The 14,670-nt window shown below is 34.1% G+C and overlaps 1 protein-coding gene across 2 annotated transcripts in view; it reads right to left on the reverse strand.

Moving 5' to 3' along the window:
- LOC123701705 (oxidative stress-induced growth inhibitor 1-like) overlaps positions 1–14,670 on the reverse strand; it is a 40,111-nt gene that overhangs the window by 22,674 nt on the left and 2,767 nt on the right. Inside the window, exon 1 of one of the 2 annotated variants that reach the window (XM_045649212.1) lies at positions 11,570–11,667. The exons of the other annotated variant lie outside the window; for it this stretch is intronic. The gene's annotated coding sequence lies outside the window, so the exon portion shown is untranslated. Of the gene's footprint in view, positions 1–11,569; positions 11,668–14,670 lie in introns of those variants that run through there. 2 annotated transcript variants of the gene reach the window in all.

The following is a 14,670-nucleotide window of genomic DNA, read 5'->3' on the forward strand; positions in this document are numbered from 1 at the left end:
AATTTGATAACATATCTATACTAATATTATAAAGCTGAAGAGTTTGTTTGTTTGTTTGTTTGAACGCGCTAATCTCGGGAACTACTGGCCCGATTTGAAAAATTCTTTCGGTGTTAGATAGCTCATTTATCGAGGAAGGCTAAAGGCTATACACCATCACGCTACGACCAACAGGAGTGGATCCCCGAGGGTGAAACCGCGCGGAGCAGCTAGTTGTTTATAAAACTTCGTTTATCTATATGAATCATTGATTAATCTTGACGATAAGGATTTGTTTTTTTTGTATATTATTATAATTAATAATGTACTATAGAGCAGACCAGCCATGCTTACGCAATTCACGGCGTAAACTGTCTGGTAATAAGAGGTAATAATGGTCTGGTAATACGGCCCCAGCTACGTCTCTCACGAACTGCCTCGCGCTGCAAATGCTTCGCGAGTCTGCTCGCTCTGAATGTACCCTAGTTCAGGATACATCGCCCATTTTTGCAAGTGACTACTATCAAGCTAATTTTCCGTTTGTAGCTTTATTTTGATGAGACGCCCAATAATTTCGTGTTCGAAAGTCTCGATTGTGGTAGCTAACAGAGATAACAAGGATAAAAATTTTTGATTTGATGGTTCTCATCAAAATAAAGCTACAAAAGGAAAATCAGCTTGACCTTATGTTGATGTACATTAATATTTAAGAAAAAGAGTGTGTGTACTTATGTACACGCGTTAGAAGTTATACTTCTTTGGCGTATGGAAAAAATACTAGCATATACAACTTGAACATATGTAGTTATCAATTTTCATACCACCTAGAACTAACTTCATGCTGTTAAATTTAGGTGTCGGTGTGCGCGCGAATCGTGAAAATTCACTCTCATCATTTCTCACCATCGCGCCAAAAGAAGTACTTATAACTTCAAAAATCTTGAATGAACATCATTGAAGATTGATTATCTAGACTTTTTTCAAAAATAGATGAAAGTTTGTGCCCGAAATGAATGAATCGAATCAATGATTTAATTGCCGGTAATATATCAATAATGTACAGTTATTACAACACATTACAACGTGTGTTTGTTTGTAAATTGTAACCGACGTGTATGCTGAGACATGGAGTCAAGTTCCAGCGACCGCGGGATGTCTTTAAAAAAAATATATTTTAATTCAAACTAGCTTACCGCCCGCGACATCGCCCGCTTTGTCTATAACCTAATAAATTATATACTAAAATTTTCCTTTTGAATCACTCTATCTATTAAAAAAAACCGCATCCAAATCCGTTGCGTAGTTTTAAAGATTTAAGCATACAAAGGGACATAAGGACAGAGAAAGCGACTTTGTTTTATACTATGTAGTGATGAATTTAATTAGGGTCTGTACAATAAGATGGATTGTGTAACTGATTTATTCTATGTTCAAACAGTCCCACGATCTGGAGATCGCGACGCGATTCTCTGTAATCACTTCCTTACAAATCATAACAATGTATCCACTTTGTTGCAAGTATTAACATTTATGTAAACTACTAAAATATGGATTCAGCGGGTTTTGGATGCATTATGCAGTTTGTTTTGGAATAACGTAAACATTTGTGTGTTTTTTTTTTAATGAACCGTAAACTAATTTCATTTCCCACGTACACATTTTTTATAATTATTCTAAAGAAGTCTTATAACAGCAAAACCACGCTCGCATTCCGTTCCCATGTGAACGGCCGCGGCGCGGCGTAGTCAGCAGTTTGCTGTTAAGGCCGGGACGTAACAAACTTCATAACAATAATTTAATAAGTAGATAATTCATTATGTCATCACTAGCCCGGATCGGTATTTACAATAATATGTTAAATATTATTTTGTAAACAAACATTTAATAACAAAAGTTTATAATTTATAATTCATTAATTCATTACAACAATATATTATAATAATAACTCAGGCCTCGGAACCACAGACACAATAGAAAATCTATTGTGTTTGGGACCGATCGGGCCGCTTGGGGCTCAATGGGATAGTTGAGAGCACTCAAGTAAAAAAAAAGAACGAAATAAGACTTGAGAGTCATTATTCATACATTTTGGTCACCTTTTCCGATAAGTCATCGACCTTTGTTATTTTAGCATGTCATCTACTTTATAATCATCATGTTAACTTTTTAAATAGTGTAATTCCAATTGGAACGAGTTACGAGATATTTTTCCCGGTAAATAGTAGCCTATCACCTTCTAGCCTCTGAATTGTCGCCAGACACAAAAATCATATCAAAATCGCTCCGTTGGGACGTGTAAGACAAACAAACAGACTTTCGCATTTATAATATTAGATGGATTTCAATTTTATGAATTCTTAATACATAAAATACATTTCCAGTAGCATTTTCTTCAATATTAAGACAGGTGCCATTGGATGCAGGCCAAATCCTTCGGGCAGACCATTTCGTACCTCCATCAGTTAATTATAATGAAGACATGAATGTAATCGTCGTTTATCATTAAAATCTAACTGCATGTAGTGTGTCATCTAATTAGTATTTTGAAATGTATTTTTTGGTACTGTTGAATTATTATTATTTAGTAAGTAGTACCTACCTATCTATATCCACTATGAGGTAAAGCAGAAGTAGACTGTGGTTTAACAAAAATCGTTTTATCAAACGATATTATTATATAAGTTATAATTAATTATCCTAAAGAAAGTGGACAGGATCTTCAGTTCATCCAGGGTAATCTTTGTAACTGCTGAACCAATTAAAAAACGACTTTTACTTTATAACAAACATAATATATATTTCCAGCTTCCAGGGACAGAATACACCATTTTATCTTACACATTGACGACATCGCCGGCGTCAGAGTAAAATATAAAACTGTCTGATAATTCGGCCACTCAGTGGCCACTCATTCGTTGAGTGACACTCGGCAGTTGAGTGAATACGGCTAGACAATATATTTTTAATCTACGCTCGTTTAAAAATACAATTTACAATGTAGGTCGTGGTTGATTGATCGTTCCTAGCTAACATAAATGATCTTGTTTGATGGATAAATATTTGTAATTTGGGATGTCAGAAGGCCAGACTGAGAATCAGCACTGATTAGAGTCTAACATCATAGCTGTGTCTGGACCTTTTGCCACACTTAAATAATACTTAGTTTTCTTATTAGGTTTTATGCACCTATAAAAATTACTGTAGCAACAAATTAATTTTCTTCTTTATGGTATACCTACTAGCTTCGCCTGCGTTGAAAAGATATATTTTCATGGTGCAAACTTTCATCCTTTATTTTATCCCCTTGGGGGTAAAATTGATCAAAGTCCTTTCTTAGTGGATGCCTACGACCTAACCATCTACCTGCATGCGAAATTTCAGCATGATCCGTCCAGTGGGATTGGGCTGTGTGTTGATAGATCACTATTGTCAGTCAGTCACCTTTGATATCTATACTAATATTATAAAGCTGACGAGTTTGTTTGTTTGTTTGAACGCACTAATCTCGGGAACTACTGGTCCGATTTTAAAAATTCTTTCGGTGTTAGATAGCCCATTTATCGAGGATATAGGCTATATATCATCACGCTAAGACCAACAAGAGCGGAGCAATACGGGTGAAACCGCGAGGAAAAGCTAGTACCTATTTAGATAAGATGTGGTGACTAAACACTTTTAAGGTATTCGCTTGATCTAGTTATTTGAAATGGGAGATTGTTGTTCAAATGTTAGTCTAGACTAGTTTTAGCTTATAAATATAATTAACTAGCTTACCGCCCGCGGCTTCACCCGCTTTGCCTAAAACCTAAAAAATTATATACTAAAACCTCCTCTTGAATCACTCCATCTATTAAAAAAAACTGCATCAAAATCCGTTGCGTTGTTTTAAAGATTTAAGCATACAAAGGAACGTAGGGACAGAAAGCGACTTTGTTTTATACTATGTAGTGATAATGCTTGCTTATAAATTATCTGTGTAATCAGCAATGGAGTTGAACGTATGACTGCATAATTTTAGTGTAGATAGTTACCGAAACCTTTGAAAAGGATAGAAGTCGCAAAAAATACTGTATTTTTGAATTGGGATTGTTTTTAAACAGTATCTGTCGACAATACAGTAAAAGTTCTTTATTCGCGGGTAATAGGTTCCGTAAATATGCCGCGAATAGAGAAACCGTGAATAAGGAATGGTAATTTGTATGGGGTTATAGGGGATACGTTCCTAGGCGACGAAATAAATAAGCAAATACATAAAGAAATCAGTTTAATTGAAGTTTTTTATACATATTTATTAATTACCATTTAATTAGGCAATGGCTTGGCACTTTTTACTTGTTTTTTTTTAGTCGATATTATAAATTCGTAGTTGTTAGTTGTTCGTATTCGTAGTCGCGGACGAAGGAATGATTTTTATTTAGGTAAATACATATAATATGTATGTACCGATGCAGCGATTCGATCCGAGAATAAAGAATAAATGCCGCGAATATAGTAGACTACAAGCCCGCATAGGAAAAAAATATGGGTCAAATGAACCACCAGGGGACATATCTAGAACGATAGCAGAGCAAAAAATAATAAGATTCATCACTATGCCGTCACTTGTAAGTTGTCCAACTGAGTGCAGATGAGAATTGAAAAGTACAGGTAGACTCGGTAAATTTTGGTCATTTGACCATGTACGGCATTCTTAACCATCGATAGATCCATTAAAAATAATAAGAAACCGCTCAGTGCCGTACAAAAATGGTGGTTCACAAAGTCGGAATTTTTATTTAATTTCCGAGAGTTACCGGGGGTAAATTTGGTCATTTGACCATGTACGGCATCTGTGTCATACTATGCCTATACTGCTTTTAATCCATTATTCCGCAACGCCGTACAAAAATCATGGGGACAAGGGGAAAAAATCGAGAGTTGCAATCCCCTCTCTTTCCCCACTCCAGGGGGTCATTTGACTAAGTACGGCTTCGGTTCCAAAACATTATCTAGCACTCAAAAGTACTATTAAAAGCAATGCCGTCAAAAAATAATTGTTCTTTTAAATGTATACCAATAATCATCTTAATTTCATCGAATTCTTGATATAAAGAGCTGTAAGGTCATTTGACCCTGTACGGGAACTTTTTTTTTAACATGATATTGTAAAATTCAATTGTTGTATAGTATTGCCGTTCAAAAGAAACCGTTCTAAAAAAAGTTATAGAGAAATGCAAAAACAGAAATTTTGTAAAAGTTTAAACATCGTAGATTAATGAAATATAATAGTTTTCTACACTTTATTCGTTGTTTTAAATAGTATTAACATAGATAAATTAGGAAAAAACGATGCCGTACATTTTTGTGCAGACCACATCTTTTAGGCTGATGAAAGCGACGAAAGCTACAATTTTAAGGGTGCTTTATGGCCATTTGATACAGTACGGCATTAACATATTTTTACCCAACTACGGCAAAGCAAAAGGAGGGTTATGATTTTGACAGGTCATGTATGTATGTTCATCTATTCCCTCGTAACTTCTAAACTACTTATCAGAATTCGACAAATGACATATCATTAGAAGCGTCTGAATTGTTCACTGGATAACCAGCGACCAGCTAGCTAAAGGCTATATGGGGTTTCACAAAATCTAATGTGGCGCCCTCTAGCGGACAAAACATACGGAGTAAAAAAATAAAGTTAAGATAAATATGCCGTGTTTGGTATCATTTGAAAGCGCTTTACTTGTACATTTTGAATATGTATATATTACTAGCATTTGCTTGTGACTTTACCTGTATTCATGGGCTGATTGCATATAATTCACATCTTTTCGTTCATAGCTTCTTTATTAGTTCATCAATTTAACGGAGTCCATTCCACCTGACTCCGACTTTCCAAGGTGATAATTAACCACCTCGAGCTTCTTAATATTAATGTATATTTATATTTTATTATCAAAATATAAAGCAAACATTTCGTTATATGGATTTTTTTCTTTTTCAGATTTTTCCCCTTTGAACCAACGAAAATGTACGGCACATGAAAAAATATTATCTATGCATAAAATACTTTAAAAATAAATTTATTTCGTGTTGTGTCAAATGACCCCCTGGAGTGGGGAAAGAGAGGGGATTACAACTCTCGATTTTTTCCCCTTGTCCCCATGATTTTTGTACGGCGTTGCGGAATAATGGATTAAAAGCAGTATAGGCATAGTATGACACAGATGCCGTACATGGTCAAATGACCAAATTTACCCCCGGTAACTCTCGGAAATTAAATAAAAATTCCGACTTTGTGGACCACCATTTTTGTACGGCACTGAGCGGTTTCTTATTATTTTTAATGGATCTATCGATGGTTAAGAATGCCGTACATGGTCAAATGACCAAAATTTACCGAGTCTACCTGTACTTTTCAATTCTCATCTGCACTCAGTTGGACAGCTTACAAGTGACGGCATAGTGATGAATCTTATTATTTTTTGCTCTGCTATCGTTCTAGATATGTCCCCTGGTGGTTCATTTGACCCATATTTTTTTCCTATGCGGGCTTGTAGTCTATAGGAATTATGTCGCATTTTTTTCATCCGCGAATAGTGAAACCGCGAATGAAGGAAGCGCGAATAAGGAGCTTTTACTGTATTCCACACTACAGGTGCCTATTAAAAATGTACAGTATAATACATATTCTACGCATATTACATATATTTCAACATTTTAGAAATTTATTTAAATAAATAAATAAGGGCTAGTCGTCACAATCGACAGCTTTTTTGCCGTTTATTTCTGTCTTCAAAAACGAAGGACATTCCTGACGTTAAACAACGAATAAAAAACGAGGAAGTAATTTCATAATAATTTAAATCTGTTTCTAAGAAATATCAACGCGTTGAATAGTGTAAAAATGTATGGTAATATTTGTTTATAAATGCCTATTTATTTAGAGGGACATACACGTGTTTTATAAGAGGTAAGCCCTTACAAAATACCCAATAATACCCATACATAGAGATAATATGTATCTACTACGTAGTACATAATATTATCTCTATGTACCCATACCAGTCCGGTAAATCTAGGTAGCTAGGTATATTAAATTACTATAATACTACATAGTATAAAACAAATTCGCTTCCCGCACCTATCTATCATATTATGTATGCTTAGATCTAATTTTGATTTTTTTAAATAATTAGAGTGTTCCGAGAGAATTTTTTCAGTATATAATTTGTTGATTTAGACAGTGCGGGCACGGCCGCGGGCGGAAAGCTATATAACACTGAATAATTTATTTGTTTGTCTGAACGCGCTTATCTCAGGAACAACTGGAACGATTTCAAAAATAATTTGTAACGTTGGATGCGTGCTCTCTGCGTGTTATAGGTTATTTATGGACCACGGACGAAGCTGGGGTGGACAGCTAGTTGGGTTATAAACAGAAATCTTCCTATGGTACATAAAAATAATGTGGCTTTATGCGAATGATAATATATTGTATTACGACAGTATACATTCTAATTAACAAAAAAATATAATATAATATAATTCACAATGATTAATATTATATTATATAATACATTCGTCCACACCGAAGCCGTGTTTATAAACTTTGAAAATATTTTTCATGTTTTGAAAAGGTCACGTTAGCGCTATCACGTTTTATAAAAACAATGGTGTTTTTACAATGTTTCAAAGTACCTACATATTTTTATATGACTAGCCGGCTAAAATCGTACCATAATTTTTTTATTTTTTAATATTCTGTTTGAAGTTGTTTATAGTTGGCAGCAACTGAACAATTAGTAAAAAGATTTTTTTTCTAGACAATGTTTGTCAATAACAAAAACACGAATTATCCTACTTGGGTCAGTCGGAAGTAAAGTTTCCTTACCTACTTTTTGACGATTTATTTTTATTTAAATAGACTGGCACAGTGGTTAGTGACTTCAGAGCCACAGGTTGTGGATTCGGTTCCTACACTATCAATCTATACTAATATTATAAAGCTGAAGAGTTTGTTTGTTTGAACGCGCTAATCTCGGGAACTACTGGTCCGATTTAAAAAGTTATTTCGGTGTTAGATAGCCCATTCATCGAGATAGCTTTAAGTATAGGCTATATATCATTTCGCTAAGACCAACAGGAGCGGAGCTCTGCGGGTAAAACCGCTAGCACAGCTATTATCATTTCGCTAAGACCAACAGGAGCGGAGCTCTGCGGGTAAAACCGCTAGCACAGCTATTATCATTTCGCTAAGACCAACAGGAGCGGAGCTCTGCGGGTAAAACCGCTAGCACAGCTAGTTCAATATAATTGTCACAATTATCTCATCTACATAAATCAAAGCTCTACTAAGCTCTATTTGAACAAATGGGTTTTAAATTTATCGCTCTAAATACAAATAAAAATCTACAGTACCGTTATTTGCCCGAATGAATAAAAAATTCATGAAGTCCTGACCTCAGATTTACATATTTCATTTGTTACTGCGCAGTATACCTACTTCAAACACATGAAACATAATGATTATAGATATACTAGACGACCCGGCAAACGTTGTTCTGCCAGAATTCAGGAGATACATCTTCTCACTATTAATTACTTATAATAATTTTATAATCATATTTTTATTGTTTTGGAATTGTAGACCTATTAATTATTAAGTAATCTGTACCTATTTAAAACAAAATAATATCAGTAGCGGAATTCAGAAGTTGTGGTCATTACACGATCCTTTAGCAATTAAATACTTTTTTAAGATAAAAAAAGTCTAAGAACGGGAATATTTCTCGAGCGAAATCAAAGTCCTACTTAACTTGTATAAAAATTGAGCACCTGAAGAATTTAATTGAGCAAGGCTTATTGGCTATACCACATTATATGTAGGTACTACGGCCATAAAGCGATTAAAAAAGTTGCAAAAACGGGAAAAAATATTCCTTTTCAGAGACGAATTTTTTTTTTTAAAATTGCGAATAGGGAAGCGCTTGACCACAATCTCGCTTGATGTTAAGCTGAGATGTGGTATACCGTATAAGATGGTACGCGCTTCCCTAGAAGTAAAGAAGAAGAAGAATAAACAGTAAAACAGTACCTGATCAATACAATACACAAAAATTGCATGGCTCAACTAGTTACAGATACTCATCATAATAGTCAACGTGTTTTCATAAATATACAGGGTTACAGGAAAAGTCGATGTAGATCCGTTAAGGGCATGTAGCACACATCATTTCTGAATGATTTCACTATGTTACCCCCCATCCTAAACTTAACCGTTTTCGAGATATTCGAGTTTTAATTTTTTTTATGAAAATGCCCAATTTTTCGGCTATTCAATTGAATATTTTGAATCTTTTTGACTCTTATGATTATTTTTTTTGTTTTTTACATGAAGAATGAGATGCTTAATTACCTCAATGACTAAAATTGCACGTAAGTTAACTAAATAGGTCATTGTAGACGATCGAAACTTAAGAAAATAAGTACAAATTATAAAAAAATATTTTTCTTTTCTGGATATCTCAAAAAATTATTATGGCACTTGCTCTGCAGATGTGCTTAAAAACATCTACATTTTATCAGCTATCCAACGAGGTATAACACTCTAGGGTATTTATGAACCTCAAAGGTGAAACTTAGTTTCTAAGGCTACATGGCAGTCAGAATAAATAGTCCTTATTTAATCTAATTAATTTGACTTAAGTTCAGCATCATCATTTCAGCCTACTCTGGCTTCCACTATTGAACATAGGCCTCCCTCGGCTAGGTACAACCTTCATGCATCCATCGATATCCCGCTATCCTGACCTAGGAGATCATTCAGTTTTATAGCATTTTTTTTGTTCACATTGTCGATCGTACAAATTATGACCGTACGCCAACTATTACTTGAGCGTAAGTGACTAGTTACTGGCTATTGTTTGGAAAATAACGTAATCGGTGCGTTGTTAACGCTAGTTGGCATACAAAGTCACTCACGCTCAACTCATAGTTGGCATACAGATCGTCGGTGATTGCAGTAAGCTAAATGAAACAATAAATCAGTTCAAAATAACATTTAATCACCTAATGTTTTTGAATAAAATTTTATAGTTCATGTTCTACGTGTCCACCTTTATTTCGCACATATTTTCTCATTCTTTCACGTAGTCCACTATTCACTACACCATGTGGTTAATGTTCTTCTTATGTCGTTAGCAGCATTAATTATCCTTTCTTTGAGAACTTCCACTGACGATATGGGGTTGGGCTCACTGTAAACGAGGCTCTTCATGTGCCCCCATACATAAAAATCAATGGGGGTCAGGTCGGGACATCGGGGTGGCCAGGGTAAAGGCCCACCTCGTCCAATCCATTTGTTAGGATAGTTAGTGTCCAACCATTCCCTAACGCTTCTTCTGAAATGAGCAGGGCAGCCATCATGTTGAAACCACATGTCCCGCAGTAATTGTAATGGGAGATCATTAGTAGGTCACCTAAGTCACATACATAAGTCGTGTGGGAATCCGAAAGCACAATAATTCGCATCTACCATGGACGAATCGCATGAGTGTCTAAAATGGATGGCAAGCAAACAAACGACCAAATACGAAACAATGGGTATGTTGTATCCCCAAACTTGTTTTTGCACATTATTTTTCTCACTCTCATCTGCATAAATCGAAAGTTGTCTCGTTCACATGCACCGGATTAACTTGAAGGACAATAGCCGAGGGACCCGTTAGACCTACTACCTGAACCTTTTCAACTATGTTATTTTCTATGAGTTTAAATACAACCCTAGGTTGTTATACCTCGTTGGATAGCTGATAAAATGTAGATGTTTTTAAGCACATCTGCAGAGCAAGTGCCGTAATAATTTTTTGAGATATCCAGAAAAGAAAAATATTTTTTTATAATTTGTACTTATTTTCTTAAGTTTCGATCGTCTACAATGACCTATTTAGTTAACTTACGTGCAATTTTAGTCATTGAGGTAATTAAGCATCTCAATCTTCACGTAAAAACAAAAAAAATAATCATAAGAGTCAAAAATATTCAAAATATTCAATTGAATAGCCGAAAAATTGGGCATTTGCATAAAAAAAATTAAAACTCGAATATCTCGAAAACGGTTAAGTTTAGGATGGGGGGTAACATAGTGAAATCATTCAGAAATGATGTGTACTACATGCCCTTAACGGATCTACATCGACTTTTCCTGTAACCCTGTATAGCCGTAGTTAATGGATATGGATTATATAGAACCTTCTTTTGTAAGTTAATAATCCTTAGATATAATTCTGTCCTCATTTTGTATCTGAGTCACTTATCTTATTTTCCTAGAGTTTATTAGTTATCAAAAATGTGAGACGATAAAAAACCTATTAAAATAACTTATGTTGAAACAGTATAAACTTTATATCAATATAAATTTTAGAGTAATTAAATCAAACATCTTCGAGGTAAAGCTTACAATATATTATTTAATATTATGTACTTACATTATCTCGCCGGTATTTATTAATAAAATAAACAGTAAAACAACCGATCAATATCTCAAGTTCTTTTTTATGCATAATTAAATAAAAACTAATATATCAATATCCGAATAAATATTTACCTTTCAGGACAATCCACAGTTCAATTGAGCACAAATAATTCGCGAAACATTTAAAAAACTGGGATCATACGTGCGCACACGGCGGCGATCGGAAACAGACTGAATATTTGCCTGTATGAATGACTGAAATTCAAAATTAGAATATAGCGATAAGGCGCAGTACACACACACTGCTTAATGTAACTGTCGTGAGGTCATCGTTATTTATTTAGTACGTATAAAAAAGGCATAAAAATAGAAAAATAAGTATCGTCGTAATAAATTAGTCCTTGGTAGATATGGATAAAACAGTAATCTAATCTAAGGTTTTAATTTAATCTCAGTCAGCTCAAACGTACACTTTGCTTGCATACATGACACATGAAAATACCCTTAGTACTTGACTCGGTGAAATGTAACCAAACTATCCTACCTTAAACACCCCAAACCAACTATGTATCAATACATTTTATTCTATAAATTAATTAAATACTTATACCATGTGTCCTTGCCTTTACAAAATAATTTGACAAAGATAGAATATGATAGCCAGTGAACACTCCCCTTTTACTATCTTATGATGTTATCATTTATGACACATTCTTATCAATATTGCCGAAAATCAAAGGATTATTTTATTTCACTTCTAATTAAATTATTTGCCGCAAAATATGTTTATTATTTTATGAGACGTAATCTGGTCTGTTATAAGAACTTTGTAAAACAATAATCCTGGATTGAATTACTTTAAAGCTAAGCTATAAAGGTGTCGAAATTCGAATTACATCAAAATTTGTTCAGCTGTTATTTAGAGCAACACATACAAACAGAATCATTCTCTTTGAAGTGCGATTTTATAGACACATTTTTGATGAGCTTTATGTAACTATTAAAAGCTCGTCTCTGTAGTCTTCACATGTACCTTATTTTGGTTATTAAAAATATCTTTAATAAAAGAGAAAACAGATGCTATGCGTAAAAATATAAATTATCAAATCATAAGATCATACTCTAATAATCTTCTCGTTTTCTGATGTCTCCGAGAAATAGAAAGAAAGAAAACGTGTATGTGCCGTTAAATAAACGTTTTCGTTCTTTTTTTCAATTCAAAGATTCATATAGGTACATACAGTTTCTACGATAATATTGTTTATGCATGTAATGGAAACTGCGAAAATAAGCTAGATCTCTATAGTTTTTAACACCATAATCTAGTTTTTTTATTTACCTGTATACCTCAGGAATAAAAATGCACCGAAAAACAAATAAATTTAATCAAAATTACGTAAATATTAATTATTCCTATATCCTAGTAATACATATTATAAACAAGAATTTTTGTTTCTCTATCACGCAAAAAATATCGGATCTGTATGAAGTTAGGTACAGAGATAGATTACAGTCTGGATAAGCTCATAGGTTTTTCCCGTGTACTACGTGATCGACCGTGTACTCGATAAAGTTTGTAAGTATGGATGTATGGATGTTTGTAACGCTTTCACGTAAAAACAACTGGACAGATTTGAATAAAACTTTACACGAATATAGGTCATACATCAGAGTTACACATAGCATCAGCTCCCTCATAATACATGAATACTATGTTAATACCACCTCAAACTTATTTCTTTGTCTAGTTCCAAACAAATCTGCGACAATCGTGTGACATTTGGTTCCGTATCAGCCGCATTATCATGCAGTGTGTAGTCTGAACCCAAAGGTTATCTCGCAATTATATTTTTAGTAAACGTACGCGAATATTTATCTTAATGTCTTTATGCAGTCTCTTCATTGATACGATAGAAGACCTAGGGTCCCGTGGTTAGGACATACAGCATAGCATAGGATAGTATAGCATTTCATGACTATTTTTAACTAGCTGTGCCGCGCGGATTCACCCGTAGACGAAAGCGTAGAAGCTAGCTTGTGTTATTTCGGTACATAAGCTATTTCACTGGCAAGTATCATCAAAATCCGTTCAGTGGTTTTCGTGTGAAAGAGTTATAAACTATGAAAATTCAAAATACATTGTTATTAAAATTATTTCGAGAACTTTCATAGAACAATATAAATTTAAGTATGTAATTAAAAAGCACAATTGAAGTGAGCTTTTCCAAGTTTATGACTAGACTGCGAATTACGTAAAAATACTTGCAAGTTACTCCTTCAGGCTTCAAGTTAATCTGTATTACATAATATTACACATGAATTGTGACGTTTCCCAAAGCATACATGATCCTACACTTTACAGCAAGCACTAACATCGATTATTTAATCGAGTACATACATAGAATTGTAATCGACTTTGTTATATGACGTCATTGTCCTTGGAAATGTGCTGAATCATTTTTATGAACTACGAAATGCTTACAATAGCTTTGGACATTTCCACCTAGTATTCCAATCATTTAAAGTTACCTCCTTAGATTAAGGATTGATTCCTTAATATAAGGTTACCTTATGTACCAGATACCTTATATCCTGCTCGCAATAAAAAACGCACAATATGCACAAAACGAAATAAAATTTCCTTTTCTGTGTTTTAAAATTTTTTCATTCACAAAGTCATAATTAATTCTTATATATAAAAATGAATCTAAAAATGTGTTGGTAAGTGCATAACTCGAGAACGGCTGAACCGATTTCGATAATTCTTTTTTTATTATATTCCTTGAAGTACGAGCATGGTTTTTATGTAGAGAAAACTTAAATATGTACCACGGGCGAAGCCGGGGCGGACCGCTAGTAAAAATATAAATTCGTAATTTAATGATATTTTTACAAGAAAAAAGCGTGTTATGTTTTTGCAGAGGGTTAAATATTATTTTATCTCTATTACCTAAATCAATAACGTAGATAAGATCCATCATATGCAGGTGTATAGTTTGTAAAATATTAAACAACTAGCTTTCCACCCGCGGCTTCGCCCGCGCAGTCAAACAAATACCCGCATAGTACCGGTTCCCTTGGGATTTCCGGGATAAAACATATCCTATGTCCCGAGGTAAAATGTAGCCTATGTCCTTTCTCGGGTATCAAAACATCTCTATACCAAATTTCATGCAAATTGGTTTTGTAGTTAAGGCGTAATTGAGTAACAGACAGAGTTACTTTCGCATTTA

The sequence above is a fragment of the Colias croceus genome, chromosome 22 (genome assembly GCF_905220415.1).
Source record: "Colias croceus chromosome 22, ilColCroc2.1".
Taxonomy (NCBI): Eukaryota; Metazoa; Arthropoda; class Insecta; order Lepidoptera; family Pieridae; genus Colias; species Colias croceus.